The sequence below is a fragment of the Micropterus dolomieu genome, linkage group LG19 (assembly GCF_021292245.1).
Source record: "Micropterus dolomieu isolate WLL.071019.BEF.003 ecotype Adirondacks linkage group LG19, ASM2129224v1, whole genome shotgun sequence".
NCBI lineage: Eukaryota > Metazoa > Chordata > Actinopteri > Centrarchiformes > Centrarchidae > Micropterus > Micropterus dolomieu.
The window spans coordinates 9,642,314-9,667,676 of NC_060168.1; the positions used below are offsets into that span (position 1 = coordinate 9,642,314).

At 40.1% G+C, this 25,363-nt stretch overlaps 1 long non-coding RNA gene across 3 annotated transcripts; it reads right to left on the reverse strand.

Annotated features, from left to right (window-relative positions):
* LOC123957952 lies at positions 1 to 25,363 on the reverse strand. 3 transcript variants are annotated; one of them, XR_006821940.1, is made up of 4 exons: positions 25,304 to 25,363; positions 5,695 to 5,852; positions 2,952 to 3,092; positions 1 to 2,392 (listed from the first exon to the last, which is right to left on the reverse strand). It is a non-coding gene; the product is annotated as an uncharacterized LOC123957952 (long non-coding RNA). The 3 variants fall into 3 exon arrangements; XR_006821941.1 differs by lacking the exon at positions 5,695 to 5,852; XR_006821942.1 differs by lacking the exons at positions 5,695 to 5,852; positions 25,304 to 25,363 and adding an exon at positions 16,836 to 16,881.

The following is a 25,363-nucleotide window of genomic DNA, read 5'->3' on the forward strand; positions in this document are numbered from 1 at the left end:
TGGTGTACAAGCCTTGAATTTTTATTTTCAGACGTGATCTTGAAATGCACTAAAAAAGTTTGCTTTTGCTTTGATGGAAGCTGTGTATCACTTTGTAAAGCATTATTTGATGTTACAAGGTTAGAAATGGATGCAGGGCTAATGACACTGGTAAAACATAGAAGTTAGAATGAATGATGTAGAATATTGACTAAGATGCATCTTCTGGAATGAAAATATAGCGTTATTGATTTACTATTTAAGTTTGCCATCGAACATAATGCTTCCTTCCTTGACACTAAAAGGGTAAGGACTTGGAAGATACATGGGAATCCACTCAGGCTCAGGTCTGCCTGGTGGAAGCGCTATTGAATACAGCATCTCAAACACAAATAGCTGCTTTGACACTGCTAAACATAACCCACTGGTGTTCAACATTATATTGACAAACATCACTGGAGTCGAGCTTATTGGCCCTGGCTTCTCCGGCTGCTGTTCTGAGTGTGTTTTGAGGCCACCATGTTAGCTCAGCCTCTCAGAAATCATTGGGTGCTATTCTGCCTTACAGGGTGTAAAAGCACTCCTCTGTACCAACCTCTCTTGTCACTCTTGTACCGTGCACTATATTTGTATGACAAACAAATATCCTTTTCAAAAAGCTTCATACGAATTGTAAAGAGCGGAGAGACAGCAGACCTGCAGATCTGAAACTCAGCTCTGGTAATTTGCCTCAGGCTCCGTGTGGTTTCAATCATTGTCAATCACTGAGTTTAATGCATTTCGGAAGACCGGGGAGGGCCAGTGTCACCGCTCTGAGCTGCACAGCCTCCTACCTCTGCTCTGCATGGGAAGACGAAAACAACAAGCATGCACTAAATCACAGGCTCCTCTGAATATAATTACTATTCTCTGGGTAATTCCCCAAACCCTTTTGTTCCTCTGCCTTCGCTCTCTTTAGATGTGCTCATTTGAATAGGAAGCAAAAATCATGTTCCTTTAATATATGATGTGTTTTCTTCCTTGGACATTATTATGGAGCCCTTACAGAATGGTTGTAGGAATAAAAACGTCACTGAACATAAAGCTCCAACATACCGTAGGGCTGCAGACACTGACTATGCTAATGAATGCTCCATGCAGCCTAATTATGAGCCGTGGAGAGAGGTCGTTTTTCTTGGCTATTTTCCTGATGAAGTATTGCTTGCGATGGGGAAGTGGGTTGGGATCTGTTGTGCGCTTCTTCGGAGGATTGTAAAGGGGGAAAAAAACCTGAGTAAATGAAGAGAGAGCTATTGTTAGTTCATGCAATTTTATATATATTAAAGGTCTTGGTGTGTGCGTCCTGCACTGTCCTGTTTGTGTTCACTATTTCAGTTTACCAGTTGGGGACAAATGAACAGCAAATTAGTTTAACATTAAAAATCTGTGGGCATTTTATGGACATAATTATGGCTTGAGTTTCCCTGCAACTCCAGGGACCTTGTGTGGTTTAAACATTATTCCCATCCAGTACAGAAGGGAAAAAAACACATCCTGTTTTTCTTTTCTTTTTTTCTAAATGTGATCCACATGGCCTACAAATTAGATGAGTGAGTGTACCATCTATAATTTTATGCACACGTTATCCATATTTCTAAGTAATAAGCTCTGGGTCCTGAGACAAAAACTGAGCATGCCAATTATGACACTCACTTCCAATCGTCTCGCTCTCTCTGTCTTTTTTCTTTCTACAACCTCTTCTTCTCCTGATTATTTCTGATGCTGCAATCTTCCCGTCCTACACCGCCCTCCCTCCCGTTCCCTGTCAGCATCTCAACCTCATAATTAGCCAGCATTAATTAGATGCACTGGCATAATTGTTAATCACTGGTTACGCTGGAAACATCTTGGAGAATGAACAGAATGCCAAGCAAGGCAGGAGGAAAACAACAGCTCAGTAGCAGGGAGAGAAAGAAAGAGATACACGGAGAGGAAGGAGATTGTGCGTAGATGTGGAAGCCTCTCAGAAAATGCTATACAATGTGAACAATTCCCCTAGACATCAGCTTTGCTGCTTTGCCCAGGGAGACGGCACATGCGGCACTGAGATCAGGCTGGTAGGTAATTCATTAATGAGTCCCCTCTTATCACCTGATATTATTACTGCTTGCACTCCAGAGGGCGTTTGTGAGAATTAAAAACAAACCCTGAAACGCAGCTTGGCTTTGGAACATGCAGCGTGGATTGCAAGCATGCTATACGGCCGCCTCGGTGAATGGCATGAAATAGAAAAGTCATGGTGATAGTTTGCTTATGGAGTCCCTTCGGCTTGCTAACACTGACTGCACCACTGGCTGTCCATCTCCGATTACTGTCTAATCGAATTCAACCTCATGTCTGGCTGCTCCCGCGGGTCTGCTCTGGCGGTCGACTCCTGTGATAAAACATAAAAACAAGACACCGCCATTTCATTATGGAACGAATCAAAGGGGACATCAAAGACCTGCATCGCCTCTCTTTAGCTATCACTCCCTCTATCTGTCTTTCTTTTGCTTCTGTTTATTAACTTGTTTGCATTCTCTCCCTGTCTGTCTCCGCCCTCCCTCTTTCTCGCCCCGTCTCTCGGCATGTTGATGATGATAGTCGGGCTCGGAGAAGTCGGCTGAGTGTTGGTTGTGTCATCAGGAGTCAGGCAGCATCCTGCAGAGGTTACACGGCTCATTCTTTATTCTCCATGTCAACTGCCCGTAAATGTTTATAGCTTTGTGGTAAGACCTCGGCTATTCAAATTATCTTGTCACAATGCATCCCTGAGCAGGAATAAAGCCCTCCTTTATGGGAAACTGTAAACAGTCGCTGTGTGCTTCATGGGGAACAATACCCATTTATAAGAGTCCAGCAGAGGCCATGTCCAAAGGGGACAGTAAACTTTTCTCTGTTTTTTTCTCTCTAGCTTTCCCGTTCCCTCCTCTGGTTTTTCTTGCCTTTCTCACCCGTCCTTTCCCAGGGCTTGGCTGAGATCAGGACGGGTTTTAATGAGAGCTGCAGCCTCAGTCTGAGCCCTCCTCTCTATGCAGCTCCATGAGCCTCGTAATCCGCCATCGATCCTTCCATGAGTTGTTGCTGTCAGCTTTCTGAAATAACAGAAAGAAAAACAAAGCACCATTGCAATTAGCCCAGGTTATAATTGGGTATTATTACACTGCTGGAGCAGGACTTGGCGGAGCATGACGCATGTCATTGCTCCCCTCACAGAAAGCCCCTCAGAGAGGTTGGGAGTGACACAGTGCCCTTCTTGCCAACCCACATCCTGCCCTTCTTGCCAGCTCATATCCACAAGCAGAAAGCTCTCACTGCCACAGCTCGCAACACAGAGCCAAGTAAGCACTCCATTTGAATGTGACTATAATCCTAATTACATATGGATAACTATTTGATAAGAGCTCGCCTACTTGCTATATATAAACGTATATCTACAGAAATGGACTTTGCTCTGCAAAATGTCCGCTGACTTGCTTGAATCATCCAAGGACAGGCGAGGGAGATAACCTTTCTGAGGAGCAGCAGTGTTACAATATGCCTTTCAAAGCTTTTGTACCATCACTCTGTCTCACCTTTGAGTAATTCACTGAACAACTTTTGATTCTTTGCTCTGCCTTCATGGTGCTGAGGTTGTACAATGGAATGAATTTGAATAACAAAGAGAATCATTTAAGGAATGAACTACACACTAATTTTCGCTGGATAATAGTCACACAGCTTGATACGGCAACTATAATTCATTTATTATTCAGTTTTTTTCTACTACAAATATTCTTAAGTCTAAATTTTTAGAACTGCACACATTTGTATATAACCTAACCCTATCCAAATACTTAAAAGGCTATTGTTAATTATTGTTAAATTATCGATAAAAGAATTCCCTTTGGGACAAGTTTTGACAAATTTGTTCCAGCAATAAATTATATTTCTTTTGGCTAATTTCAAAAACAGAATTGAGTTTGTACTTTTCTTTGCTTGAATCCCCTCTCTGATTCCAAGAAAAATAATCTTCCGAATATTTGAATTACTGGGCAAAGGCAGAAAAACAAATGCGAGACTTCCAGGACTCAAAGCCAATGAAAATAAGTAACATTTGGTACAAAAACTCACAAGTGTTATGGAGGCTTAAATGAGTCTTCACACTCCTCCTCCCTGAAGTGTATTCAGAGAATTGAATTACACCCCTCTGGAGAGAGAACAGAGTGCAAAAAAAGAGACACAGAGATAGAGAAAAACAGAGACAGAGAGAAAATGGAGTTTGCTTTGCCTTGTGTGGCTAGCCGTTTTTGCAAACATCAGGACCATCAACCCAGATGGAGCAGGAGTTACAGTACCATATGTTGCCATGGCAACAACTAAACCAACTGATGATGTGAGGTAGCCTGATTGTCACAAACACGGTCACCGAGACCTGGCTGTCAAGCTGCTTGGGGAAAAGCACTCAAAGCACTTACAGGCCTATTCTTTTTCCTTGGTTTACTGTACCCTTATCCGTCCAACTGCCAAACTCAGCTGCATGAAGGACAGGCAAGTACGCCGTACTTTTATGCCCCGTTTGAAGCGACCTGTGTAAATCTGTGTGGGATGTTTGGAGCGGCTCTGATTTGTAGCGTCAAGTCTTCCAAGCCTTTGATGTCAGAGAAAGCAGACGCAAGTACACAAGAGTTGTACCATTAAAAATTGTTCTCCATACTTTTATGTGCTGATTAGGTATTCTGTGTGAAATGCCTTTCTGTTTTCTTGTTGGTAGCTATGGCGCTGCAGACCATGAAGGTGTTTAATAAAAAAGAGCAGAGCAACTGATGATCTTTGCCTCTGCCATCCCGGGGGAGGTGGGCGATGGGCAGCCGCCACCTGCCACTGGGAGTACTGCACTTTACTGGTGCCATGAAAAGACAGAGGCAGCTCTCAACAGGCCAATCAAACTATACCAACAGCTGGCTGGCTGCCCTCCTCAGCCTTGCTCTCTCTCCATCTCCCTCTCTGTGTCTCCAAGCCTCAATCTGTCCCCTTCTCTGTGCATCTTTCACTCACACCCACAATCCCCCTCCACACACTCAGTCCTTCCACGTCATACAGGGGCATCATGGCAGTACAGATTGTGTCTCCGTCCCCCTTACTCCCTCCCCAGCGACAAATATTTACTGTGCTGCCCTGATTTATTCTGGGTTAATTAGTGAAAGTTAAATAGCTATCATAGACGTAATTCCACAGACATGTGCACGTGCACACACACTTACACACAATTGCATTGACAACTGGCTGTCTCACACAAACTCAACGCCAGCTCCTGACCTGCCCTCTAGCCCCAAAGGCATAATGTGGTTTATTATAGACATGTGAAGACTTAATTAGATGTGTATAATGCATGCTGTCCGGGGACTGCTTGCTGTACTGCTGTATAAAACCAGGCCGTGTATAAAACTGGCTGTGTTAACAGCCTGCATTAGTAAATCTCTTTGTGTGTTATGTTAGTGATGAGAGGCAGCTTGGTGGTAAAGTACTGCTTGCTTCTCATTATGACAGATATAGGTTGCTTTGCTAGCCAGGAGAGGAAGAGTATGGGATGCAGAAGATTCAGATCTCCCTGTGCTTTTTTTGAATAATTGGCTCAATATATGGTATGGAAAGCAGACCAGTGTGAGAAGTTATAAGTAATGAGCATCATCATTAAACAAATACAACCTGACACACCTTTTGGCTCCCTATTTGACAACTCCGGTAGTGACAGCTGGCGCATCTGAATATGTGTGAAAACTTCTCCCTTCAAACTTAGCTCGCAAAGAACTTCTTAGACTCCAGAGGGTTTCTACGTCTCTGGCAAATCATTCAGCTAGGCTCTGTGCTCTGCCCTGGAGAAAGCCATAAAGATTAGCAGTTAGATTACAATCTTTACTACAAACAGTCTTTCCAAGAGTGGGAGGGTGAAAGAGCAGGCCAAAGCTGTGCCGATGTGGGAGATTAGCCTGGGCCGAAACAGGGGGACAAAACAAATCTTGTCGAAGGAAGATGCCGGTCACACAAAAGGAAGAGGTGAGAGATGGTGTAAAAAGAAAATGGTGATGCTGCTGACTCGAGGAAATATTTATGACTCACAGTGGGCATAAAACTTGGGTTAGAGCTTAGGTGAACCAAACAGAAACAAAAAGGAGAGGGATCAATAAATCTATACAGGTTCACAGTAACACCAGATATTCTGACATTTGTCACATGCATTATTGGCCTGTTGGACAGAGCTGTGACCCTGCGTGACACTGGTGACCCTGTGTTCGTGTCTGTCTTCAGAAATGTGCAGGACCCATACAAAGTACAAAAGGACTATGATAGAAAGCAAAGAATGTGGAATGTGTTATTATATATCTTTCATAAAATGTCAGTAAATCTTTTTGTTCCCATTGAAAAGGTAAATCCAGAAATCACAAATGCTTAGTTTCATTTAAAAAAAGCCCCAATAATTTCCCAAAACAGCTGGGCTCTGTCATTTTTTGCACACATTATTTTAACGGCAGAAAGAAATTCTTGGGAACTATTTTCTGCTGTGCATTAATACACAAACCCACAGTGGATATCTTCAGCCCCAGGACAGTGTATGTGGATTCACTCAAAATAAACTACAGTGCCCTTGTTCATCTTAGTGAATCCAAGTAAGCAATGTGTCTCACACTGCTACAGTATGGTTCATTGGTGTGTTTTTAATAGGTTTTGGCACAGGAATAAGCAATATCAGACTTTGGCTACACCAGACGTATTCTTTTAATGAATCAATCAATTTGAAATATAGGCAGCAAGTGAATTCGATCGGACTGCACAGCTGTGTCTTTGCAATGTATACAGCAGTTACACATCCTACTCATATTCTGTGCTGCTGTACTGTATGTACCGAATGCAGGCGTCTCTGTCAATAACCAATATAGTTAGTGTAGTTTCTCGCTTGCCAACAGGTGTTCCTGAATTCTTAATCTTATCTCATCTGTATGGTAGTTTTATACAGTCTGTATATTTATACAGTATGCCATTCTCAAAATTAGTTTTCTTCTTTCCCCAATTTTCCATCCGTCTTCTTTTTCAGTTGCTGTACTGTTGTTACAGCCACTCTGCTCTGTAAGTCATTGATGTGCTTGTGCGATTCTTTAATACCATTTGTTAACTTACCATGAAAAATCACCTGAGTATTTGGACTGAGGTAGATTTTATTTGAGTAAAATTGATTCTTCTAATCAGTTTCTCCTTTAAAAGAAATCTTTGACATGAACTGCATTTCCAGTTAGTTGATTAAAATCAATTTTATAATGCAGCCAGGTTCACAGTAATCTAAATTACAAAGCACTGCCCTCATGTTTTTTATTTTTACCGTGTAACCGATTTCAAATCAATTACCTTTTTACATTTATCCTCAGTGGTCATAAAAACTAATTTTTGTGCAAAATAATTTGAACACTGTTCCCTAAACAAACAACTTAATTAGGTAAAACTAAACACAGTCATGGAGTTAAAGCAAACAAATCCCAGTGGACTAACTGTCTCACCACAACAAACTAACCTTAAATTTGTTGTCATGTTTTAATTTAATTTCAGACACAGAACAGCTCATAACTTGTCCAACTGTATGTTCCACTCTCAAATGTGTTTACATACAGTTTCTCGCACTATAAACAATAGGGACTAAATGAGACAAACGTGAACCTGTGAGCACAAACAGACAAACTCTGATCGCTACTTTCACAGGTGTGTATCTATGATTACAAGTGGGTGTGTGCCATATTGGTATGAGCGTGGCCTGGATGTGACTGTTGGCTGTTTTTGTGTGTGAGCATGCGAAAGCGAGAGCTGCACCCATTCATTATCCTGTAAATACAGCCCAAGCCAGAGCCATTATTTAGTTGTGGGATAAAACAGTGAGAGCAGCTGGTGAATTTAAGGATTTACTGAACACTAGAGTGAGGTGACAGAAAGTTAGTGTCCTCGTTTTAAATTGTGATGCAACTGCATAGTTTTGTAAGTTATAATGCTGTATTCTGTTCAATATAAACAAATAAAACTGTCATTATGTATTTGGAATTGCAAATCCTCATTTGCAGGAAACTCTCCTTCAAAAAACAAAACTTCCAATTTTACTATTGAGCAGAAAACATCCTTTGTTTACCGTACAGGATGCATTAACACCTCAAACCTTCATGTCCGGCCTGGGTCTCATATAGGGGCTTGAGCATGTAGCCCAGTCTCATTACCTGCCATTATAAGATTGTTACTACATTTGCCTCGGAAATAACAAAAGGCTACCCTGTCATTAGTCACTTCTTTCAGCTTTGGACCCAATTTTGAAAGAAAAACATTGGATTTCAGGCTCCTTTACTTCGTTGTCCAATTGCAGCCAACTACTTCTTTGTTCTATCCTTTCCTGATGGTTCGTTCCAAATCTGGCACAATAAGAGCAAAACATGTTTTAAAAACCTTTTTAACAGTGATTTTTTGATTTTATGAATGATTAATGCTTGAATATAAAGATCACAATAATGAACATTTGAACAAACTCTAGATATCTCATTCTCTTTTTAAAAGTGTAGGCTAATTGTTTTTTTGTGTGTCTATCCTTGCACATTTGTTTGTGCCATGATTGATGTAGGCTATTTCTCGGGTGTTTACTCAGTGTTCAATTAGGCTACTTTAATGGTCAGTCCAAAATGTTTGAATTTTGTGGATCACTTTCTTCCCAAATGAACATAATGGACAAATCTATACCTAGTTCTGTATGCCCATTACTGAATTATTGTGCCTGTCCACCCCTGACTAAAATTGTACGTAGGGCAATACAGTGATTTTTTTTTTCTGCAAATGAAACATGGCTCCAGTGAAATCTTGTTCAATTGTCTTTTACTATAAAGTATAGTAGCCATTTTCTCAATGTAGGAATTAAACAACTAAGATGGTAATTTTCAGCTTTGTCTTATCTTATACCTTGGGAATGATAAATGGAAGAAATAATGTTCTCTTAAGCATGATACTCCAATCAAATGTAATTTAACCATAGTAAAGTAATTAAACAAAAAATGAATCAGAAAAAAACTGCAACTCACATTTTGAAAATAGGAAAAAAAGGTCTTTTCCATTTATGCAGCTGTCAAAAGTGTCTAAGGGCATGGGGAGTGTATAGAAAAAAGATGAGAGTATTTTGGGGGACAATTCTAAGAAACTAAAATCTAGGTCCAGTTCTAGTTTTATGAATGCATGGGACATGGAACAGATAAAGTAAAACAGAACTGGAATCAAGCATCCTTTTAGAGTGGGGAGTTTAATACAGAAATATATAAGGTTATGTGGGGGTTTCTCTAATAATTTGTTATGTGTGCATTTCAACCCTCTTTTCTTAACATCCGTACAAATTACATTTAATATTTATTTTATATTCATTTTATAGACTAAATTTATTAATTAACAGAACCGTTAAAACAATCCACACAGATTTCCAAATCCAAATTAGCTGACATCCTAAATAATGTAACAGATCAGTAACAAAGATTGAATGAATAAATGAAAAGCAAAACCAAGCATAATAACCTAAACCTCCTTACTGATTGGATGAGCTATTTAAATGGGGAGACGCTGCTCCTCCCTCTCAGTCCCACTAGATTAGGGAAACTATGCTATGTTTGAAATTGTTTGAAAATTTGTTACACCACTTTGTTTTAGCGAAACCTGCCACTGTTTCTGTCTCTTAGTTAATTTATTTATTTATCTTTTTCTCTCTTTCTTTCTTCTTCTACATATTGTTCTATTGCTATTATTACTTTTTCATGTGTGGGTAGTTGAATATGTTTGTGTGTGTGTGTGTGTGTGTGTGTGTGTGTCAGCACAACAACAAACCACAAAGTTTGGGTAAATGGGCGCTTATACAGTGTTTAGTTGTTCTCTTCCTGCGAGTCAATAATAAACCATCAAATTGATCAAATTAATCAAGTAACAATTATATTTTAATATTTTAATCAAAGTTTATTATTATTATTATTAAAGTGCAAATGCATATTTCTCATATTTGTTCTTTAGTGCGGCATGAAAACCAAGCTGAGAGAAATTGTTCAAGGTCTGTTGCATTGTTTCTTTTGATTTAAATATGAGGTGAAGGAAATTGGCAAACAACCAGTACCTTCAGTATTTAATCTCATAAAACATGTTTTCACGGAAGCGAAGCTGACTTTTTAAATCCCTCACAACCCTGTTTTTCACTCTAATTGGAAAAGGTCTTCATCCTCAAAACTCTTTTAAATGGACCAGACTGTCATTGTCTGTTTTGGTTTCCCTGCCGTGTCGTGATGGCTGTCTCTGAGGAGTATTGAATGAGCCGTTGATTAGATTAATAAGGCAACAGATTGAATGTGGTGATGTGTTTGGTTTACAGGTCATTCCCAGAGCCCCTCTCCCTCTGTGGTCGCTATACGGGACCGGGCAGTAAAGCCATTTTTTGCCCGCCGAAGATGCTGATAGGTCCCCCGGGAGCCAGTGTGGTTGGTTTACTGCTCCAACAGGCAGGCAGTCATGTTGCGATGAGATTTTCCTTCAGTTTCCTTTCTCCTTTCCACATGCAGTGCATGTCTCACTATAGCATCTTATTAAGTCTGCACAAAACACAAAAAACCTAGTGGGACAATCGTGAATTTACTGCTGACACCGACTGAGCATAGCTGGTTTACTTTGATATTTCACCAGAAGAACTGAAGTGCAAAAACTTTTAACATGGATTTCTAATATCCTGGTGTTGATATTGCTTCGCCGTTATCAAGGTCCGTTGAGGCTGTGCAAAACATTATTCTATGAGATAATGGAATAATGTCTCACAGTAGCCTCCGTTCCTCATTTCTTTTCCTGTATAATCACTGATATGACATGATATAATGTGACAAATGAAAAATAACACATTTCAAAGCAACCAACACCCCGCATTTATCATCGTTTCAGGAAATGCCCAAAGGGTGAAGCCACAGTGCTTACCTGAGACTGTAGCCTATTGATCTCAGCTGGCAACACTAAATGTGCTCTATTCATCCCGTTCTGGCTGAGGTCTTGCACAAACAGAGCCGTCAATCACCGCCTCAGAGAAGCATTGGCACTACCCTTGACATTAAGCTTACAATATCATTTGTCTCTTAAGTCACTTTTCTGCTGAATTATGGGGGACTTTGCGAGGGAATCCTCTTTCATTTATCCTCTAGAGATGCAGAATTAAATTTAAAGTTTAATTAAGTCATAATGAAACTTGGAGTGGAAGCCATATAACCCTCCTGCAGCTCTGATTTTGCTCACAACAGCCATTTAAGATACAAATGTCTACGGCCACTAATGTATGCTGCTGTTACGTAACGCACTGCAATTCTATGTGCTGTGTAAACATGGCTACCTGGTGGTATGTGGGTGAATGGCTTCAATGAATATGTATTGATGCATGCTGGGTTAAGTCTCTGGCTCAAGGTCAGAGCAACAATGTCACTTCGTCAGGATACCTGATCAGCGCTTCTCTCTACCGGAGCAATATCTGTATATAATATCGACACCTTAAACAACTGATGAATTCATTGGGAGCTCCAAAAAAATCCATCTCAAATGATTTCCCCATCAGTAAAAAACAGAATGTGGGCATTAATAATTCATCTAGATTCAGAGAGAATTGATCCACAGGGATGGCAGAGTCTTAACGGTTGGGATTGGTGGGTTGGAAAATTGCTCCTGTGTGTGCAGACTGTAGAATCTTATGCACACTGTTACATGTGCATAGGCAATACAAAGATGCACCAAATGCCTGAATTTCTGGTTGACAAAACAACTCAGCTTTGATATATGTTGGTTACATGAAACAAGTGGAAGAAAACAATGTGTGTGTCTCCTGTGGAGCTTTTAAAGGCTAAACAACCACACATTAATGTCATGATAAACTGGATCATTAAGCAGGGATGATGCTTTTGTTCCCCAATTCACAAGTGGTCTCAGGTTAGCATTCACTTTTTTCTGTCCTGAATGTAGTCAGCAATGCCCCATTTCTGCAGTAGTTAAATGGTGGCTCACTGTCTTGGTATCCATGGGCTCTTGCTTTGAATTGAGTTTATCCAATTATCTTGCAGGTGTGACATCACTGGAGCCGAAGAAAGCCTAGGAGGCAGAGAAAGTGCTGCCGGTTGAATGAGAGATAAGCAAATGAAAAAGATGCAAATGGAGAAAAGTTATTTTGAATTTTCTTTTTTTTGGGGGGGGGGGTCGTAAGCTAATTGGTCGCTAGAGAGAAGATGCTGATGCAGAGGTTTTGCAGCCTGCTGCAAAGCCACCCACTCTACAACTTGCACCAAAGCTCAGAGGCGAGCATGTGCACATACACCACACACAAACACGCACACACAGATGCATGTGCCGCAGCTCCAGTAACACCCTTCCTTGGTTACTTAACAAAAGGGGAGAGCGGAATGAGTTGAGCCAGTTTTTACTTGAGGTGTCTTTAAAGTGAGGACATGACAGTAATGTCTCCAACTAAAATATGTACATATATTTTAGGATGTGGTGCATCCTTGGAAATGATCAATTTGGATCTATAATAAACTGTTTGCAAAATATGGCTTTCCAAAAAAAAGTGGACTCTTTGCTCAACTTGTCTGCTTGCTCAACAAGTTGAGCCACATGGCATCGGGGACATTGGGTTAAGGTTCTTTCTCAAACAGAGAATGGGGGTGTGGTTAATAGTTGGACGTAATACATTACCATGACAACCAAAAACTGATCGGCTGCAGTGTTCACTAACGATATGCTGTGTTAACATCACTACACTGTAAAGTTTAGTACACTTTACTGTCTGGCAGGAGTAGCTATTACTTACCCATGATAGAAACTAATGTGCGAGTATCAGCTGTCATACAGTTGATGGTCCTGTCACGCACGGCACACGATAACTCCCACTACGTTTTATGGTGCGCTTACTTTACCACAGGGAGACACAGAGAGACATACCTACTGTAAGTTCTAAGTAAATTACATGATAAATTGGTTAGCTAGCTCACAACGATGTTTATTGGTTTGATGCTCTAACTTAACGAGGTATGATAGCGTAACAGTTTTTTTTAAGAGGTATGACAGTGCGCCTGCGCAAGCTTGGAGAATGACGTATGACTTATGGAATTACTATATGTCACCACCCCGTTTTTTTTTTCAACTTTGAGCACAAAATTAAGCTATTTGTCAAAAAATCTTTGGCGAACTATGTGGGTAATCAACATTGTAAGGAAATGCCTAAAATGAAAATATTAAATATCATAGAAATGTCAAAATACACTGGAAGGGGGCTTTAAATGTGCTTATCACTTATTCCATGAGCCTGTCTTCATCACAAGGTGAGTAAAATGGAAGACTCTTCAAAAATGTGTGGTCACATGACCAATTTTGTCTATCGCTGCCAAGAAACAAAGGGTGGCTCAACTTCCTTCCAGGCTCAAATCACCCCGCTCTCCCCTACTCTGTTCTGCCTGAGTTCTGTTATGAGACACATTAGACGTCATTGTGTTCTTGTCTTCCGTATCATTTCTCTTGCCAGCCATCTTTTGTGTGGTATATGTTAAAAGCTGACATTAGCACAGCGGAGTGTAGTGCTTTTGTCCTTTTCATGAAGCATTTCAATCTCTCACCTGCCATTAGTTAACATGGTCTGTCTGCCTGAGTCACATTTTACAGAGAGGAGATGTAGAGCTGTTCTCTCCATACCCCATTAAAGACTAGGAAAAGAGCCCCCAATAAGCCGGGAACTCTCTGTGCAGACCGCATGCGCGCTTGGAATCTAACACGCAGGTGCACGCACACACACAGACACACAGACACACAGACACACACACACACACACACAATACACACAATACACACACACATACATAGTCACAAAGCAGACGTGCTGCTCCTTCAAAATAGTCACTGTACAATTGATAAAGATGCAATGAAATAAACCAAAACAAAATGAGCAGAGTTATAATGAGCTGCAGAGGGAGCTGAGGACACCTGTTTGTTTATACAATCTTTCACAAACACTGTGCAGTTAATCACCTGAGGTGCTGCAGGGGTGACGCTTATCTACATCACAATGGAGGGGTCGGCGCGCATTAAACACAGAGGACAGATGCCGTTCCATTTTGCTTTGGCTTTTCAGTTTTAATGCCTGTTTTTTTCCCACTGAGACATGGATGCAGATGTTCTGTATTGTGCTGCACCTGCAATTCCAGCCCAGCTCCTGCTTGCCAACCATCAAAAAACAGCCAGACTGTATGTACTCACAATGAGCCGAGTAAAAAAAAAAAAACCTCCCCCATCAAAGATGGGAAAGAAAGACATCAAAAACGATTCCAATCTCCCCTCAATTTTCTCTCAATAGTTGTCTGTAAAGTAGTTCTCCTCTATCAGGAATAAAGAGAATCCTATTACATATTTCTTATTTTTACTAGCTCTGTTGCCTGTGATGGCCTTTCAACAGCTGTAGTTACCACTTTATTTGCTGCTCCCATAAAGGTGACTTATAAGCTGTTATCACAAGGCCGGCAAGAAACGTCAATACAAGATTAAAAGGTGTGAGGAAAGAAAGGGATAGACTTCATTAAAGTTGATGTAGAGCTACAAACACTTACTGATATGTAGTAGACAACCTTGGTGGTTGAGAAGTTGAATTGGGTTTTGGGGTTTGACACCTATTGAGTCCCATTGATTTGTCAGATGCAGCCGGCTGATGGGGAAATCTAACTTAGTTCAACATTCATTTTTAGACAGTGGCAAATATTGGTGATGCTTCCAAAGGGCTGAGAAGAAAGCCACGGAGACTACGGACTGATCCAGAGTAAGGCCAACTGCATCCTGTCCTCAAGTCCTCAAACCCACGTTAAAATACCTTGTTTTCTGTGCCTTCACAAACAATACATGTAAAGATTGTATTTGACATATTTGTTGACATTTTACAAATGCACATTATACAGTTTGTGGATGTATTTTGTTCCAGTAAACCACTGATTTCCATATATTTCTTTACAGTATAAAAATCAATAAGCAGACTCCTGAAACTTCCTTGCAAAACAGAATGAGCACACGAAACATTTAAAACATGTAAAAAAAAACACTGCATAAGCTTTCAAACAACAGTGTACAAAAGTGACAAAACCTGGAGTACATCCAGTCATCCAACCAGTAGTAGTGATCAGTAGTTAAAATAACATCACCATTGTCTCTCATCAGTTTTTATATAGAAGACTGATCATCAGCTAACTCACCATGAGCATTTAACAGTTTGATGAGAGACCAAATCATTTCTCTGTTGTAAAAGGTCAGGTCTAACAGAGTGAGAAAGTCAAAATCAGGTATGTATTACATTTTGCCCAACCTGTTCTCACTCTCAAGTTGTCACATATGAAGTTTTTAACACACTGGGTGTCATTTAAGTGCCATTTCTCAACGCTATAAGCCGTATGTGTCAGGTCAATTTAACATAATATAAAGAGCGACAAAGTACTTGTGGGGACGTGGTTGGGGAGGATGGGTCAAACACTGGATTTTTACCATGAACGGGTGTTAGTTTCCCATGTGAAACCAAGTGTCAACTCGGACTTCTTTTTAAATTAAGTTAAGCTATGTAACCTGCATAACCTGCGTAACCTGCAAGCGTTTCACGTTAACCAAGTTTGATTTTTAAAGTCTAACCAGACGTTGCATATTTATTATTGCCAACCTGACCGGGCGTTGTATATTTATTGATTTTAACCTGACTGTGGAGCCCTGTGTGTCCAGAAGTGATGCTAAAGGGGTACCCAGTGCATTAAAAGGTGATGCCAAGAGGTCTTGACCAAGCATCCACATGTGATGATTTTAGAGGGATAATGTGTTGTTTGTCGCATTTTGGTTGCAAGGTAATTCAGATTTAAAAAGTCTACATTGAATTACCCATAAATAAATTTGATTAAAAAACAACAACCGTTGCTGAGTTGATCTTACTAACCAGTACTGTCTGTTTATCCAAAGACTGATGTACTGTCACTAATTCTTCTGTGCCATAGAGCTCCATTGTTGTCCAAAAATGACCAAAAACACAAATGAGCCACACTGTTTGCACTGCGTGACATGTTCCCTCATTTCAATAAACATGGGCAATCACATTCATGATCCTGCTGCCATTAATATGCAAAAGAACACCAGATTTGTGCCAATAAATATTTCCCAACAAATGCACAGTTTACTCCTATTTGAGTAACATACTAACAACTACATTGCCCAGATGTTTTAGCAAATGATTTAGACTTTCAAAATAAATACGTTTGTGACGTACTAGTTTTCAGTGGGAATGACGGACTAAGACGGTTGTTTTTCATTTGTTGACAATAATAAAAAAGTATCTTCTAACACAAGTTTGGGGAAGTAAAACAACTTTGTTAAGGTTAAGGAAACACCTTCTTCATGATTAAAAGAAACCATTGTTGACTTTAAGTAGGAAACAAGATGTGAACACAGACTCTAGTGTGGAAGTTGCACACTTTGAACGCCCAAAAAGCCCCCTGACCTCCTCCTGAGAAAGGTTTGTAGTTTTAAAACAATACCACGCTACTTCTGCCTTTGCTACTGGGAGAGGACAATCATTCGAAAAACCGCAAGAGGCCGCTTGTGAGGAAAACATAAACACAGGTCATTTCAAGCGTTTGAACAAGCAATTCAGTTGTTTTTCTAGTGAGGACAGTTACAGTGGAAAAGAATATAGCATATCTCTGTTGAGAGGGTCATAACATGTAACAAAAATACATCACAGAAAAACAGTGCTGCTGCTGCCGCCTCTGTGGCTGATTACTCACTCAGTGCAGTTTTATACCACACCATGCTGTTCTGGCCTAGTTTGGCCGTCAGCTCCTGAAAACAGAGGGAAGGCTGTAGCAGGTGAAAGGGTTCATTAGAGGAGCAAGCTGGGGTCCACAACAAGCAGCCTCTTCACATGGAATAGCAGAGCTTAGCCTACAGCTGTGACCTCTCCCATCCAACATGCAGAGATAATACAGCAGCGCAGAAACTCAAGGCAAACAGTGTTCACACAGACACACACTTTGGTCGAGGCTCGAAGTTTAACAACAAGCGCAGCACAACCTTGCCTCGTAGCACACTGCCCCCAAACTTACTTCTACCCAAACTCCCCCACAACTCTCTATGCCGTTCAAATATTTTATTTTATTTATGAATATTTACAAAGGTCAAAGCTTCAAAAGTTTGGAAACTGTTGAAAGAAATATGAAGAGTTAAGGTCAAGGTTAGGGGTGTAATGAAGGCAGAAAACAAAATCCCGGCACACATTTCTTATGCTGTGCATGCTGATGATTTTTGCCCTTCAAACAGAGCACAACATGTACTCTATCTCTCCCTCATAAGGGCACAGAGAACAAATGTCGACCTGTGTAACAGGTGTAGAACTGAACCCGGCCACACTATCATAGCCCAAATCTTAGCATTTAACCTAGCGACTGAATGAGCACAGACATATGGCAGTCTGTTAAACATTTACCTAAATTGATGAGTATCCTGATATAACTCAGAAACAGCCTCTTGACTGCCATCTGCTCTGTATGGGGATAACTTAGATCATTTATGCATTGTTTACTATTTCGCCAGTGGTATAAATTGCCTCCGATATAAACATTATTCTTCAATCTCTTAAAAATTAGGCTCTCTCAAATTGGGTTTCATACTATGCAATGAGGTTGTGAAAAGCCAGAAAAGATTTAATCATCCTCACAAGCTGCATCACATGTGCACATTGTTTTCTCTCCAGTCATTCATCTAATACTGTTTAAACAAAAACAAACAAAAGCCTATGTTAAAAAAATAAATAAATAAATAATGTCTTCACATTACTCACAGACCTCTAATGAACTTTGCAATTAGTTGTCTTGGGTGAAAGGCATGTGCCCCTCCAATAGTTAAGTTTTCTTTGGTCCGGGAAGAAAAGCAACAACAAATCAACAAACCCTTAAGAGGCCCCTCTCAAAGCAGGGGGTCGACTTGTAGTTCAAAATACGTTGGTTTTTGTTTTGTGTAATTCAGTTAGAAGCATGGGTTTCCCACTGGGGCTGACAGGCTAAAAATGATTGCATTCATATTGGCTCTCAAGATAAGTGTCTATTAAATGAAATGTGTTAACTTTTTTCTCAGATTATGTGTCTTGTCACAAACAACGTAGCCTGTTTTAACTAGTTATGGCAAAAGCCTTGGGTGCCTGACTCACTCAAGCCTTCCTCCTGTCCTTGTTCTACTTGTCTGCCTCCACCAAATGGGTAATGGATTTTGAAGAAAATACCAGCCAAGAAAACCATCCAAGCAATCAAAATGATCTCCAACAGTACTTACACTGTTTCTACTGATGACAGTAGAAGCAGTTGAGCTCAAGTATGATAGATCAATCGCATGTTTTTACCCACTCTTGCTATTAACTCAGCTAAGAACCTAAGTCAAAACATCTATAATGACGTTGTCAAGCTTAACAGCATAATTCCTTCAATATCTTACTATGCATTCTCATAAACGCCATCTTGATAACATCGATTCAAGAAACAATCTTGTAGGTGCATTTTTATGAGCTTCAATAGTGATGTCCAGTGGGAGAGCTGAGCTGTATGCAAATTGCCATAAAAAACTTTGATTCTAGATAAATTGTAAAAATATTTTGAATAATGCCTTTGCATAACTTTGTCTATTCAGTTTTGGCAAAACAGATAGAAACCAAGCAGTAAAAGAACTAAATGTTGTTGTGATATAAACAGGGGAAGGGAATTTCAGGGCCTGACTTTCAAAACTCAAAGTTGCAAGGCTGTTACTGTTACTACTACCACCACTGCTGCTACAACACCAACCCTACTTGTACAGGTAAGATAGCCTAACTGCTACCAAACCACCCGTCCCTATCAGAAGCTTAAAATCATTGTGAAAACACATTTCTTTTCATTGTCATTTCCTTCGAGTTAAAGGGGCATTATGGAGTTTCCAGCGGCCACTAGCGGCAGTTTTAAGACTGCTACCTGGTGTGTGCTCGTACGCATGCTCGCTTGAACTCATGAGCAAGTATAATCCAAAACACAACCACTTTCATACAGAAATCATGCAATAAACGCAGGAACAATCATGCAATAAACGCAGGAACACCAGCATGCAGGCTGTGGCATTTCACTCAGACATGTTCAGGCTCTGTTACTTCAACGTTTCTGTCTCAGAGGCAGATCAGCACCGGCTCTGTAACGTTACTTCATTAAGCGCAGCCAGACGCATATCGGCACAATCCTCCCGGACAAAGGCAGACTGACAGCGGCTATAGACAGGCAGGGAGACGGCTTCACACAACATGCTGGAAACTCAGGTAAACCCCTACTCCAACGTTACAGTAATAGTTTTATCAGCTGCAGGTTGAACTAATCCATGCTCGTTACATGATCACGGTACATTTACTGCATTTAGCCGACGTGCTACATTGTTAGCTCGCCTGCTGCTTTCAGTAACTATCTTTACTGTCTGTGTATCTTTCACCGGAGTCTCAGCAATGTCAGCACAGCTAAATGTATTGGATGATAATGATAATGGGTGGCGTTAGTTGGTGAAGTAATATGAAAGATTTTATTGGACTTTAATATTTGTAACCCACAGAAAATAATCCACAAATGTGTACTATGATGTGCAAATATTTCACTATCTACAAATATGTATTTTTACATTTGTGATGTGTAAAATCATATCCACAAAAATACAGAGTGACTTCTACACACAAAACAGTTTTTGCACATTTGCAGATTGCTTTCTGTCAATTTGTGGGTCATGTTACATTTGTAACTTCCTTTTTACACATTTGTGGAATTTTGTCCAATGAGTACTGCGGGGATCTGTAAAAAGAATATACACAAATATCTCACTTCCCAAAAACATGTATTTTTACATTTTTGTTGTGTAAAATCATATCCACAAATACAGTGCAATTTGCAAATATGTACAATTTACTCTGTACACACATATTTTAATTTCACATACAAAGTGTTATTGACGCATTTGTGGATCTATTTTTATACACAAAACAGTTGTTGCACATTTGTGGATCATTAACTGTCAATTTGCAGGTCACGTTACATTTCTGACTTCCATGAATTTGTGGAATTTTGTCCACTCTGTACCACAGAGATCTGTAAACAGAGATCTGTAAATGTGAGAGCAGTTTATTAGCTACACCAGCAGGTGGTGGTAGTGACATGGCCTCTCATGAGTTGTAAGAATATCCATTGCAGTACCCAGGGTCATCTGTAGGAGACAACAACTTCTGCTTCTGCTGGACCACTCAGTCTAGATTTTTCTGTACAAGTGTATATAGTTTATTATTGACTACTTTATCACTGTATTTTTGTAAGGCTCATGAAAAGTTTACATATATACCTCAATACCGGAGATCTATCTTGGGGTGCCGTTCCCAACCAACCCAAGAATGACATTACTGGGGGACCTCCTAGACAAGATGAGGGGCAATGTTCACTTTATCAGACTAGCCCTATTGCAGCTAATAAATTAATAGCCATTTGCTGGACCACCAGGGGTCCTTAAGAGTAATAAATAGTACATTTATTAAATTTACTATTTAAATTAAAAGAATAAATAGTTTTCACCATAATTCCATCCATAAGTAACACAATGACAGAACGTATGACTGGGTCATGGGTTTCACTTTCTGTAATAAAACATCTAAAAGCAAAAATCGTATCTGATAAGCTGGGACAAAATCTTATCAAATGGAGATCTTTGGTCTAATTTGTGTCAGTTGTGTCATTTAGGTTCATGTGAAAAATTTTTATACCACTCATGATTTGGGTAAACCACAAAAAGACTGATGCAAGGCAAGAGAATATGGTGTACACAGTATGTTGCACACAGTTACATCTTCCTCCTTTTTTGCCCATATGGACTTGGTTTATTAACACTGTTTGTACTGATTGTATTTTACCTTTTTTGTGGGGAAGAAGAAGAAATAAAAAGTAATCTTTTTAATCATTTCACGTCAAAAGATGTTATAACTTAAATGAAATGCAGTATTCCTGATTGGGCTTTATAGAATACAGAACTTCTCTGCTTCTGCTTTTCATATACTTTTACAAAGCTTTCTTTCAGAGCTCTGACAAGAAGGTGTAACATATTACTACAAACACAATTTTCAGGCTCATATTTATTTAAATATAAATGTAAAACAAATACAGTGGTATTCAATTTTAAACTATATACACTTGTACAGAAAAATTTAGACTGAGTTGAGTCCAGTGGTCCAGCAGAAGCAGAAGTTGTTGTCTTGTACATATTTGCAAATAGCACTGTATTTTTGTGGATATGATTTTACACATCACAAATGTAAAAATACATGTTTTGGGTAGTGAGATATTTGTGTATATTTTTTTTACAGATCTCCGCAGTACACATTGGACAAAATTCCACAAATGTGTAAAAAGGAAGTTACAAATGTAACATGACCCACAAATTGACAGAAAGCAATCTGCAAATGTGCAAAAACTGTTTTGTGTGTAGAAGTCACTCTGTATTTTGTGTAAAAATACACATTTGTAGATTGTGAAATATTTGCGCATCACAGTACACATTTGTGGATTGTTTTCTGTGGGTTACAAATATTAAAGTCCAATAAAATCTTCTATAAAGTAATGTGGAAAGCAATATTGCACCGGATAACATAAGCAACTGCTCGGTGTTAGCCGGTGAGCTAACGTGACTTTCACTGTGTTTCTCCAGCTTTACTAATGCTCACTTTGTTCTTACTCGACATCATCTGAACCTGTTTGGTCTGATGGACTTCAGCACATAAACCTTTATTGTTGTTTTGTATCCTTATGTGGAGCCTGTGTTTTGATGTGAGCCGGGTGTTTCATGGTGTTAGTGGACTGCATGTCGTTAGCTGCCATGTTGTCGCTATAGTCTGAGAGAGGCTCGGGAGCGAGCGCGAGTCCCCACATTAAAAACAGAATAGTGGCTGATGCAAGCAACGGAGAAAACAGGCGTGTGCTTCATTTCTGAGTGAGTTTTGAGCCCATTAACAATAAGGCAATGAAAATTTGATTAATTTCATTGAAAAACCTGTAGTCCCTTTAAGTCAGTTATTATCCCTGGCGATTTTATTATCATTGTGTATCATATACTGTGTGTTTTATTGCTGTGTTATTGCTTTTACTTTGTAATTACTTTATTAGTGTTGTATTTTTAAAGCACCTTGGTCAACCTTGGTTGTTTGAAGTGTGCTATATAAATAAAATTGATACTGAGATTGTTCTAGTCTAGGTCTAACATATACAGCTGTCATGGTTACCGGCTGAAGCGGCTTTATTTTGGATCACACTCACTTGTTTGTCGGGACCTGCCCTACTCTGCTTCTGGTTAGTAGCCCCTACCTAGGTCCTGCGCATGTGCAACTCCCAACAAAGATCTAAGAGTGTTCAGCACACAGGTTGAAAAGAGGTGCTGCAGCAATGTGCAGTATCACAAAAAGGTGTTTTTTTTAAATTAAACCACGTAAACCTATTCTGGTACAACCTCTTAATAAAATTATGAACCTGAAAATAAGCATAAATTACCATTTTTAACCGGGCAGACATTGTATGGATTCAGCCCAGAATTTGTCAGAATCAGGTCAGAATAATTCCCTAAATGATCAAGAATGGGTCTTTGAGGCATTCGGTTTGAGCAGTTCATCCTCATTGCTGCTAGTGAAAAGATCTGGTACTGTGGGGAGCTGGTTGAATATTTCACATGTTGTGGCTGATCTTGACTGAGACTGCCCTGTGATATAAAACTGAACTTTGCTGCAGAACAGATATACCAAACTGTCTGCATTACTAACTATCAGCTTTCTGCGGATGCATATTTTTCTCTTAGAAACTTTCTTCTTCTTACTTTCTGCTCATTGTAGAATCACACAGATGAAGCGCTGCCTTCCGTTGTGTCAACATTCCAGGATGTTCTTGCTTGTGCCAAGACTGCCCATCACAACTATTATTACCTGCTTCTTGAAACCTTGTACTTGTGTGATGATAGACTTGCAGGTTGTCATTAAAAGCAGTAAAGGTAGTGGTGTGTTACATTACCACCAGAACAGTTGTAGGTCTTGCTCAACAGTCCTTCTCTTCATTAAAAGTTAGTTAATTGACGGTGAACTGGATATACTTGGGAAGGAGTAATGAGCTGGGAGGGAAGGTCAGGTTCAGTGAATCGGCACTGATCTCACTTGTGCTAATTAATACGAGGGGAAATCCGGAAAATTCCAGTCAACTTGCATAACGAAGCAGGTGAAACTGCCATGATAATGTGTCTGTCAAGGGGGGAATATTGTGGAGAAAATTAATACTACTTCAGTCAAAGCTGTAATCATGAAATCTCCCCATGTTTTTTCTAAAACATGTTTAGTTAAGCTTATAAGCACCAATTTTATCTCCTACCCCATCCTCTCATCCTCTGCCCATTTGACTAGTCATGTCCATATACGTGACTGCCTGTCCCACCACCCTGCAGTGAACATGTTAGCCCGTTTACGTGAACACTTTATCATCCTCTCCTCTGTCAGCATCTGCTCTTCTACTCGCTTTGTTTCTCCGCATCTCTGCTCCCCCGTTTTCATCTTTTCTTCTCTTTTTTACATGCTGGCCAGTCGCCACACTTCTGTTCTGTACCTCTCCCCCTCTCTCCTATCTCTGCTTTATCTCCTCCATCTCTCCAGCTGTCCCTCTCGTTCTTCTCTCCCTGCCCTCCCATCTGCTGATCATGCCCTGATAACTCTGCAGAGAGAGCCCCCTCCCCCCCCCCAAATCCGTCCTTCTCTCCTGATGTTCCCTACTCTGTCCCCTATCTATCAGGCTTTCTGTAGACACACTCCCACTACCTCCTTTACCCTATTTCCTTTCTTTCAACCTTACCTTGCTTCTTTCATCTATCTCCCTCTTCCTCCCTGCATCTATTCACACAACATTCATCATTCATCTATCCATCCATCCATCCATTCATCCAGCCAACTACTCTTCTCTTCCCCTGTTCCTCCCAACCACTCCAGACCCTACAGCAGTGGGATCAAAATGTAGGGGAGATAGAGCATGAGCCAAGATAAGCTCTCCCTGCAGGTCACTGTCTATGTACCAGCTGATAGGAATCAATCTGCACCCCAGGATACTGCTCCTTTTGTTGTGTTTTCCCTCTCTGTTACAGGCCTTGTTGTTTTATTTTCCTTTGACTTTAATGCTCGCCATTTTTTTTTTCAGAAGCAGCACCCAAAATCATTACAGTGCAATACTTTGATCCTTTTTTTCTCCTCGCTATTTAGCAGCCACCACTGGATGCTCTGTAAAAATGTCTATCACTCATATTTCAAAAACAGCTTGAAAACCAGAATAGAGGCCCAGTGTCTTGATGTCATCTCCAGCTGCTGTTTTTACTAGTTTCTTTAACTTAACACAATCTCCTATTAAAGGGTTCTTATATCTGCCTTTCTGAAGTGAAACATATTCCTGTGAATTATTATTCATATCCAAAGATAAATTAGTATCATTTGTCTATCTAAGATTGAAAGTAAAGGTTTAGTACTGACGTTAAACGTGTATTGCAGTAGGCTAACACGGCTAACACTCGTTATTAGCCACTGATGCAAACCACCTGGAGGAAGACAGGACAGCAATGGTGGAGATGTGGACTTGAAAAGAGCAGGAAAATTAGGTGGAAGTTAAGAGGCAAAGCCATGTTTTCAAACTTTCCTGCACAGAACTTTCTTATAAAATAAAGTTAAAAGCAGTGATTCATTTGCTAGCATTCACAACAGCTGGCAGTGGCAGCACACTACTGTAATATATCATTGATACAATTTATAAAATTAAAGTATCCAACAGACACAGCTAGCAACATTATTACTCATTCAGAATGAGTTTTCTGACCAACTGACAAGTACAACATTCATCCTCCTTTTGGCTCCTCTTTGGTCTCCACCATAGATTGTATGTAAGAAGTGGACGTAGTCATCATGATGTAACCCACTGGTTTGTGAACTGCCATTTTGAAGCCTCGAGTTTGGCCGATAGGCCGCTGCCATGTTGATTTTTTGCAACCAGCGGCACCGGACGTGACCATATTTGGACGAGACGATGGCACTAATGGCCGTGTATGGAGCTAGCTAGCTTGCTTAGCTAGGTGCATCTGTAATTCACTTTAACCGTCATATCAGGGCTGATAACTTTGTCTAGAGAACAAAAAGCTTACAACTAAATGTACTTACCAGAGAAAGTGAACAGCCAACTCCTAATACGCTTTTTTAAGGGCGTTGGTTAAATTTACA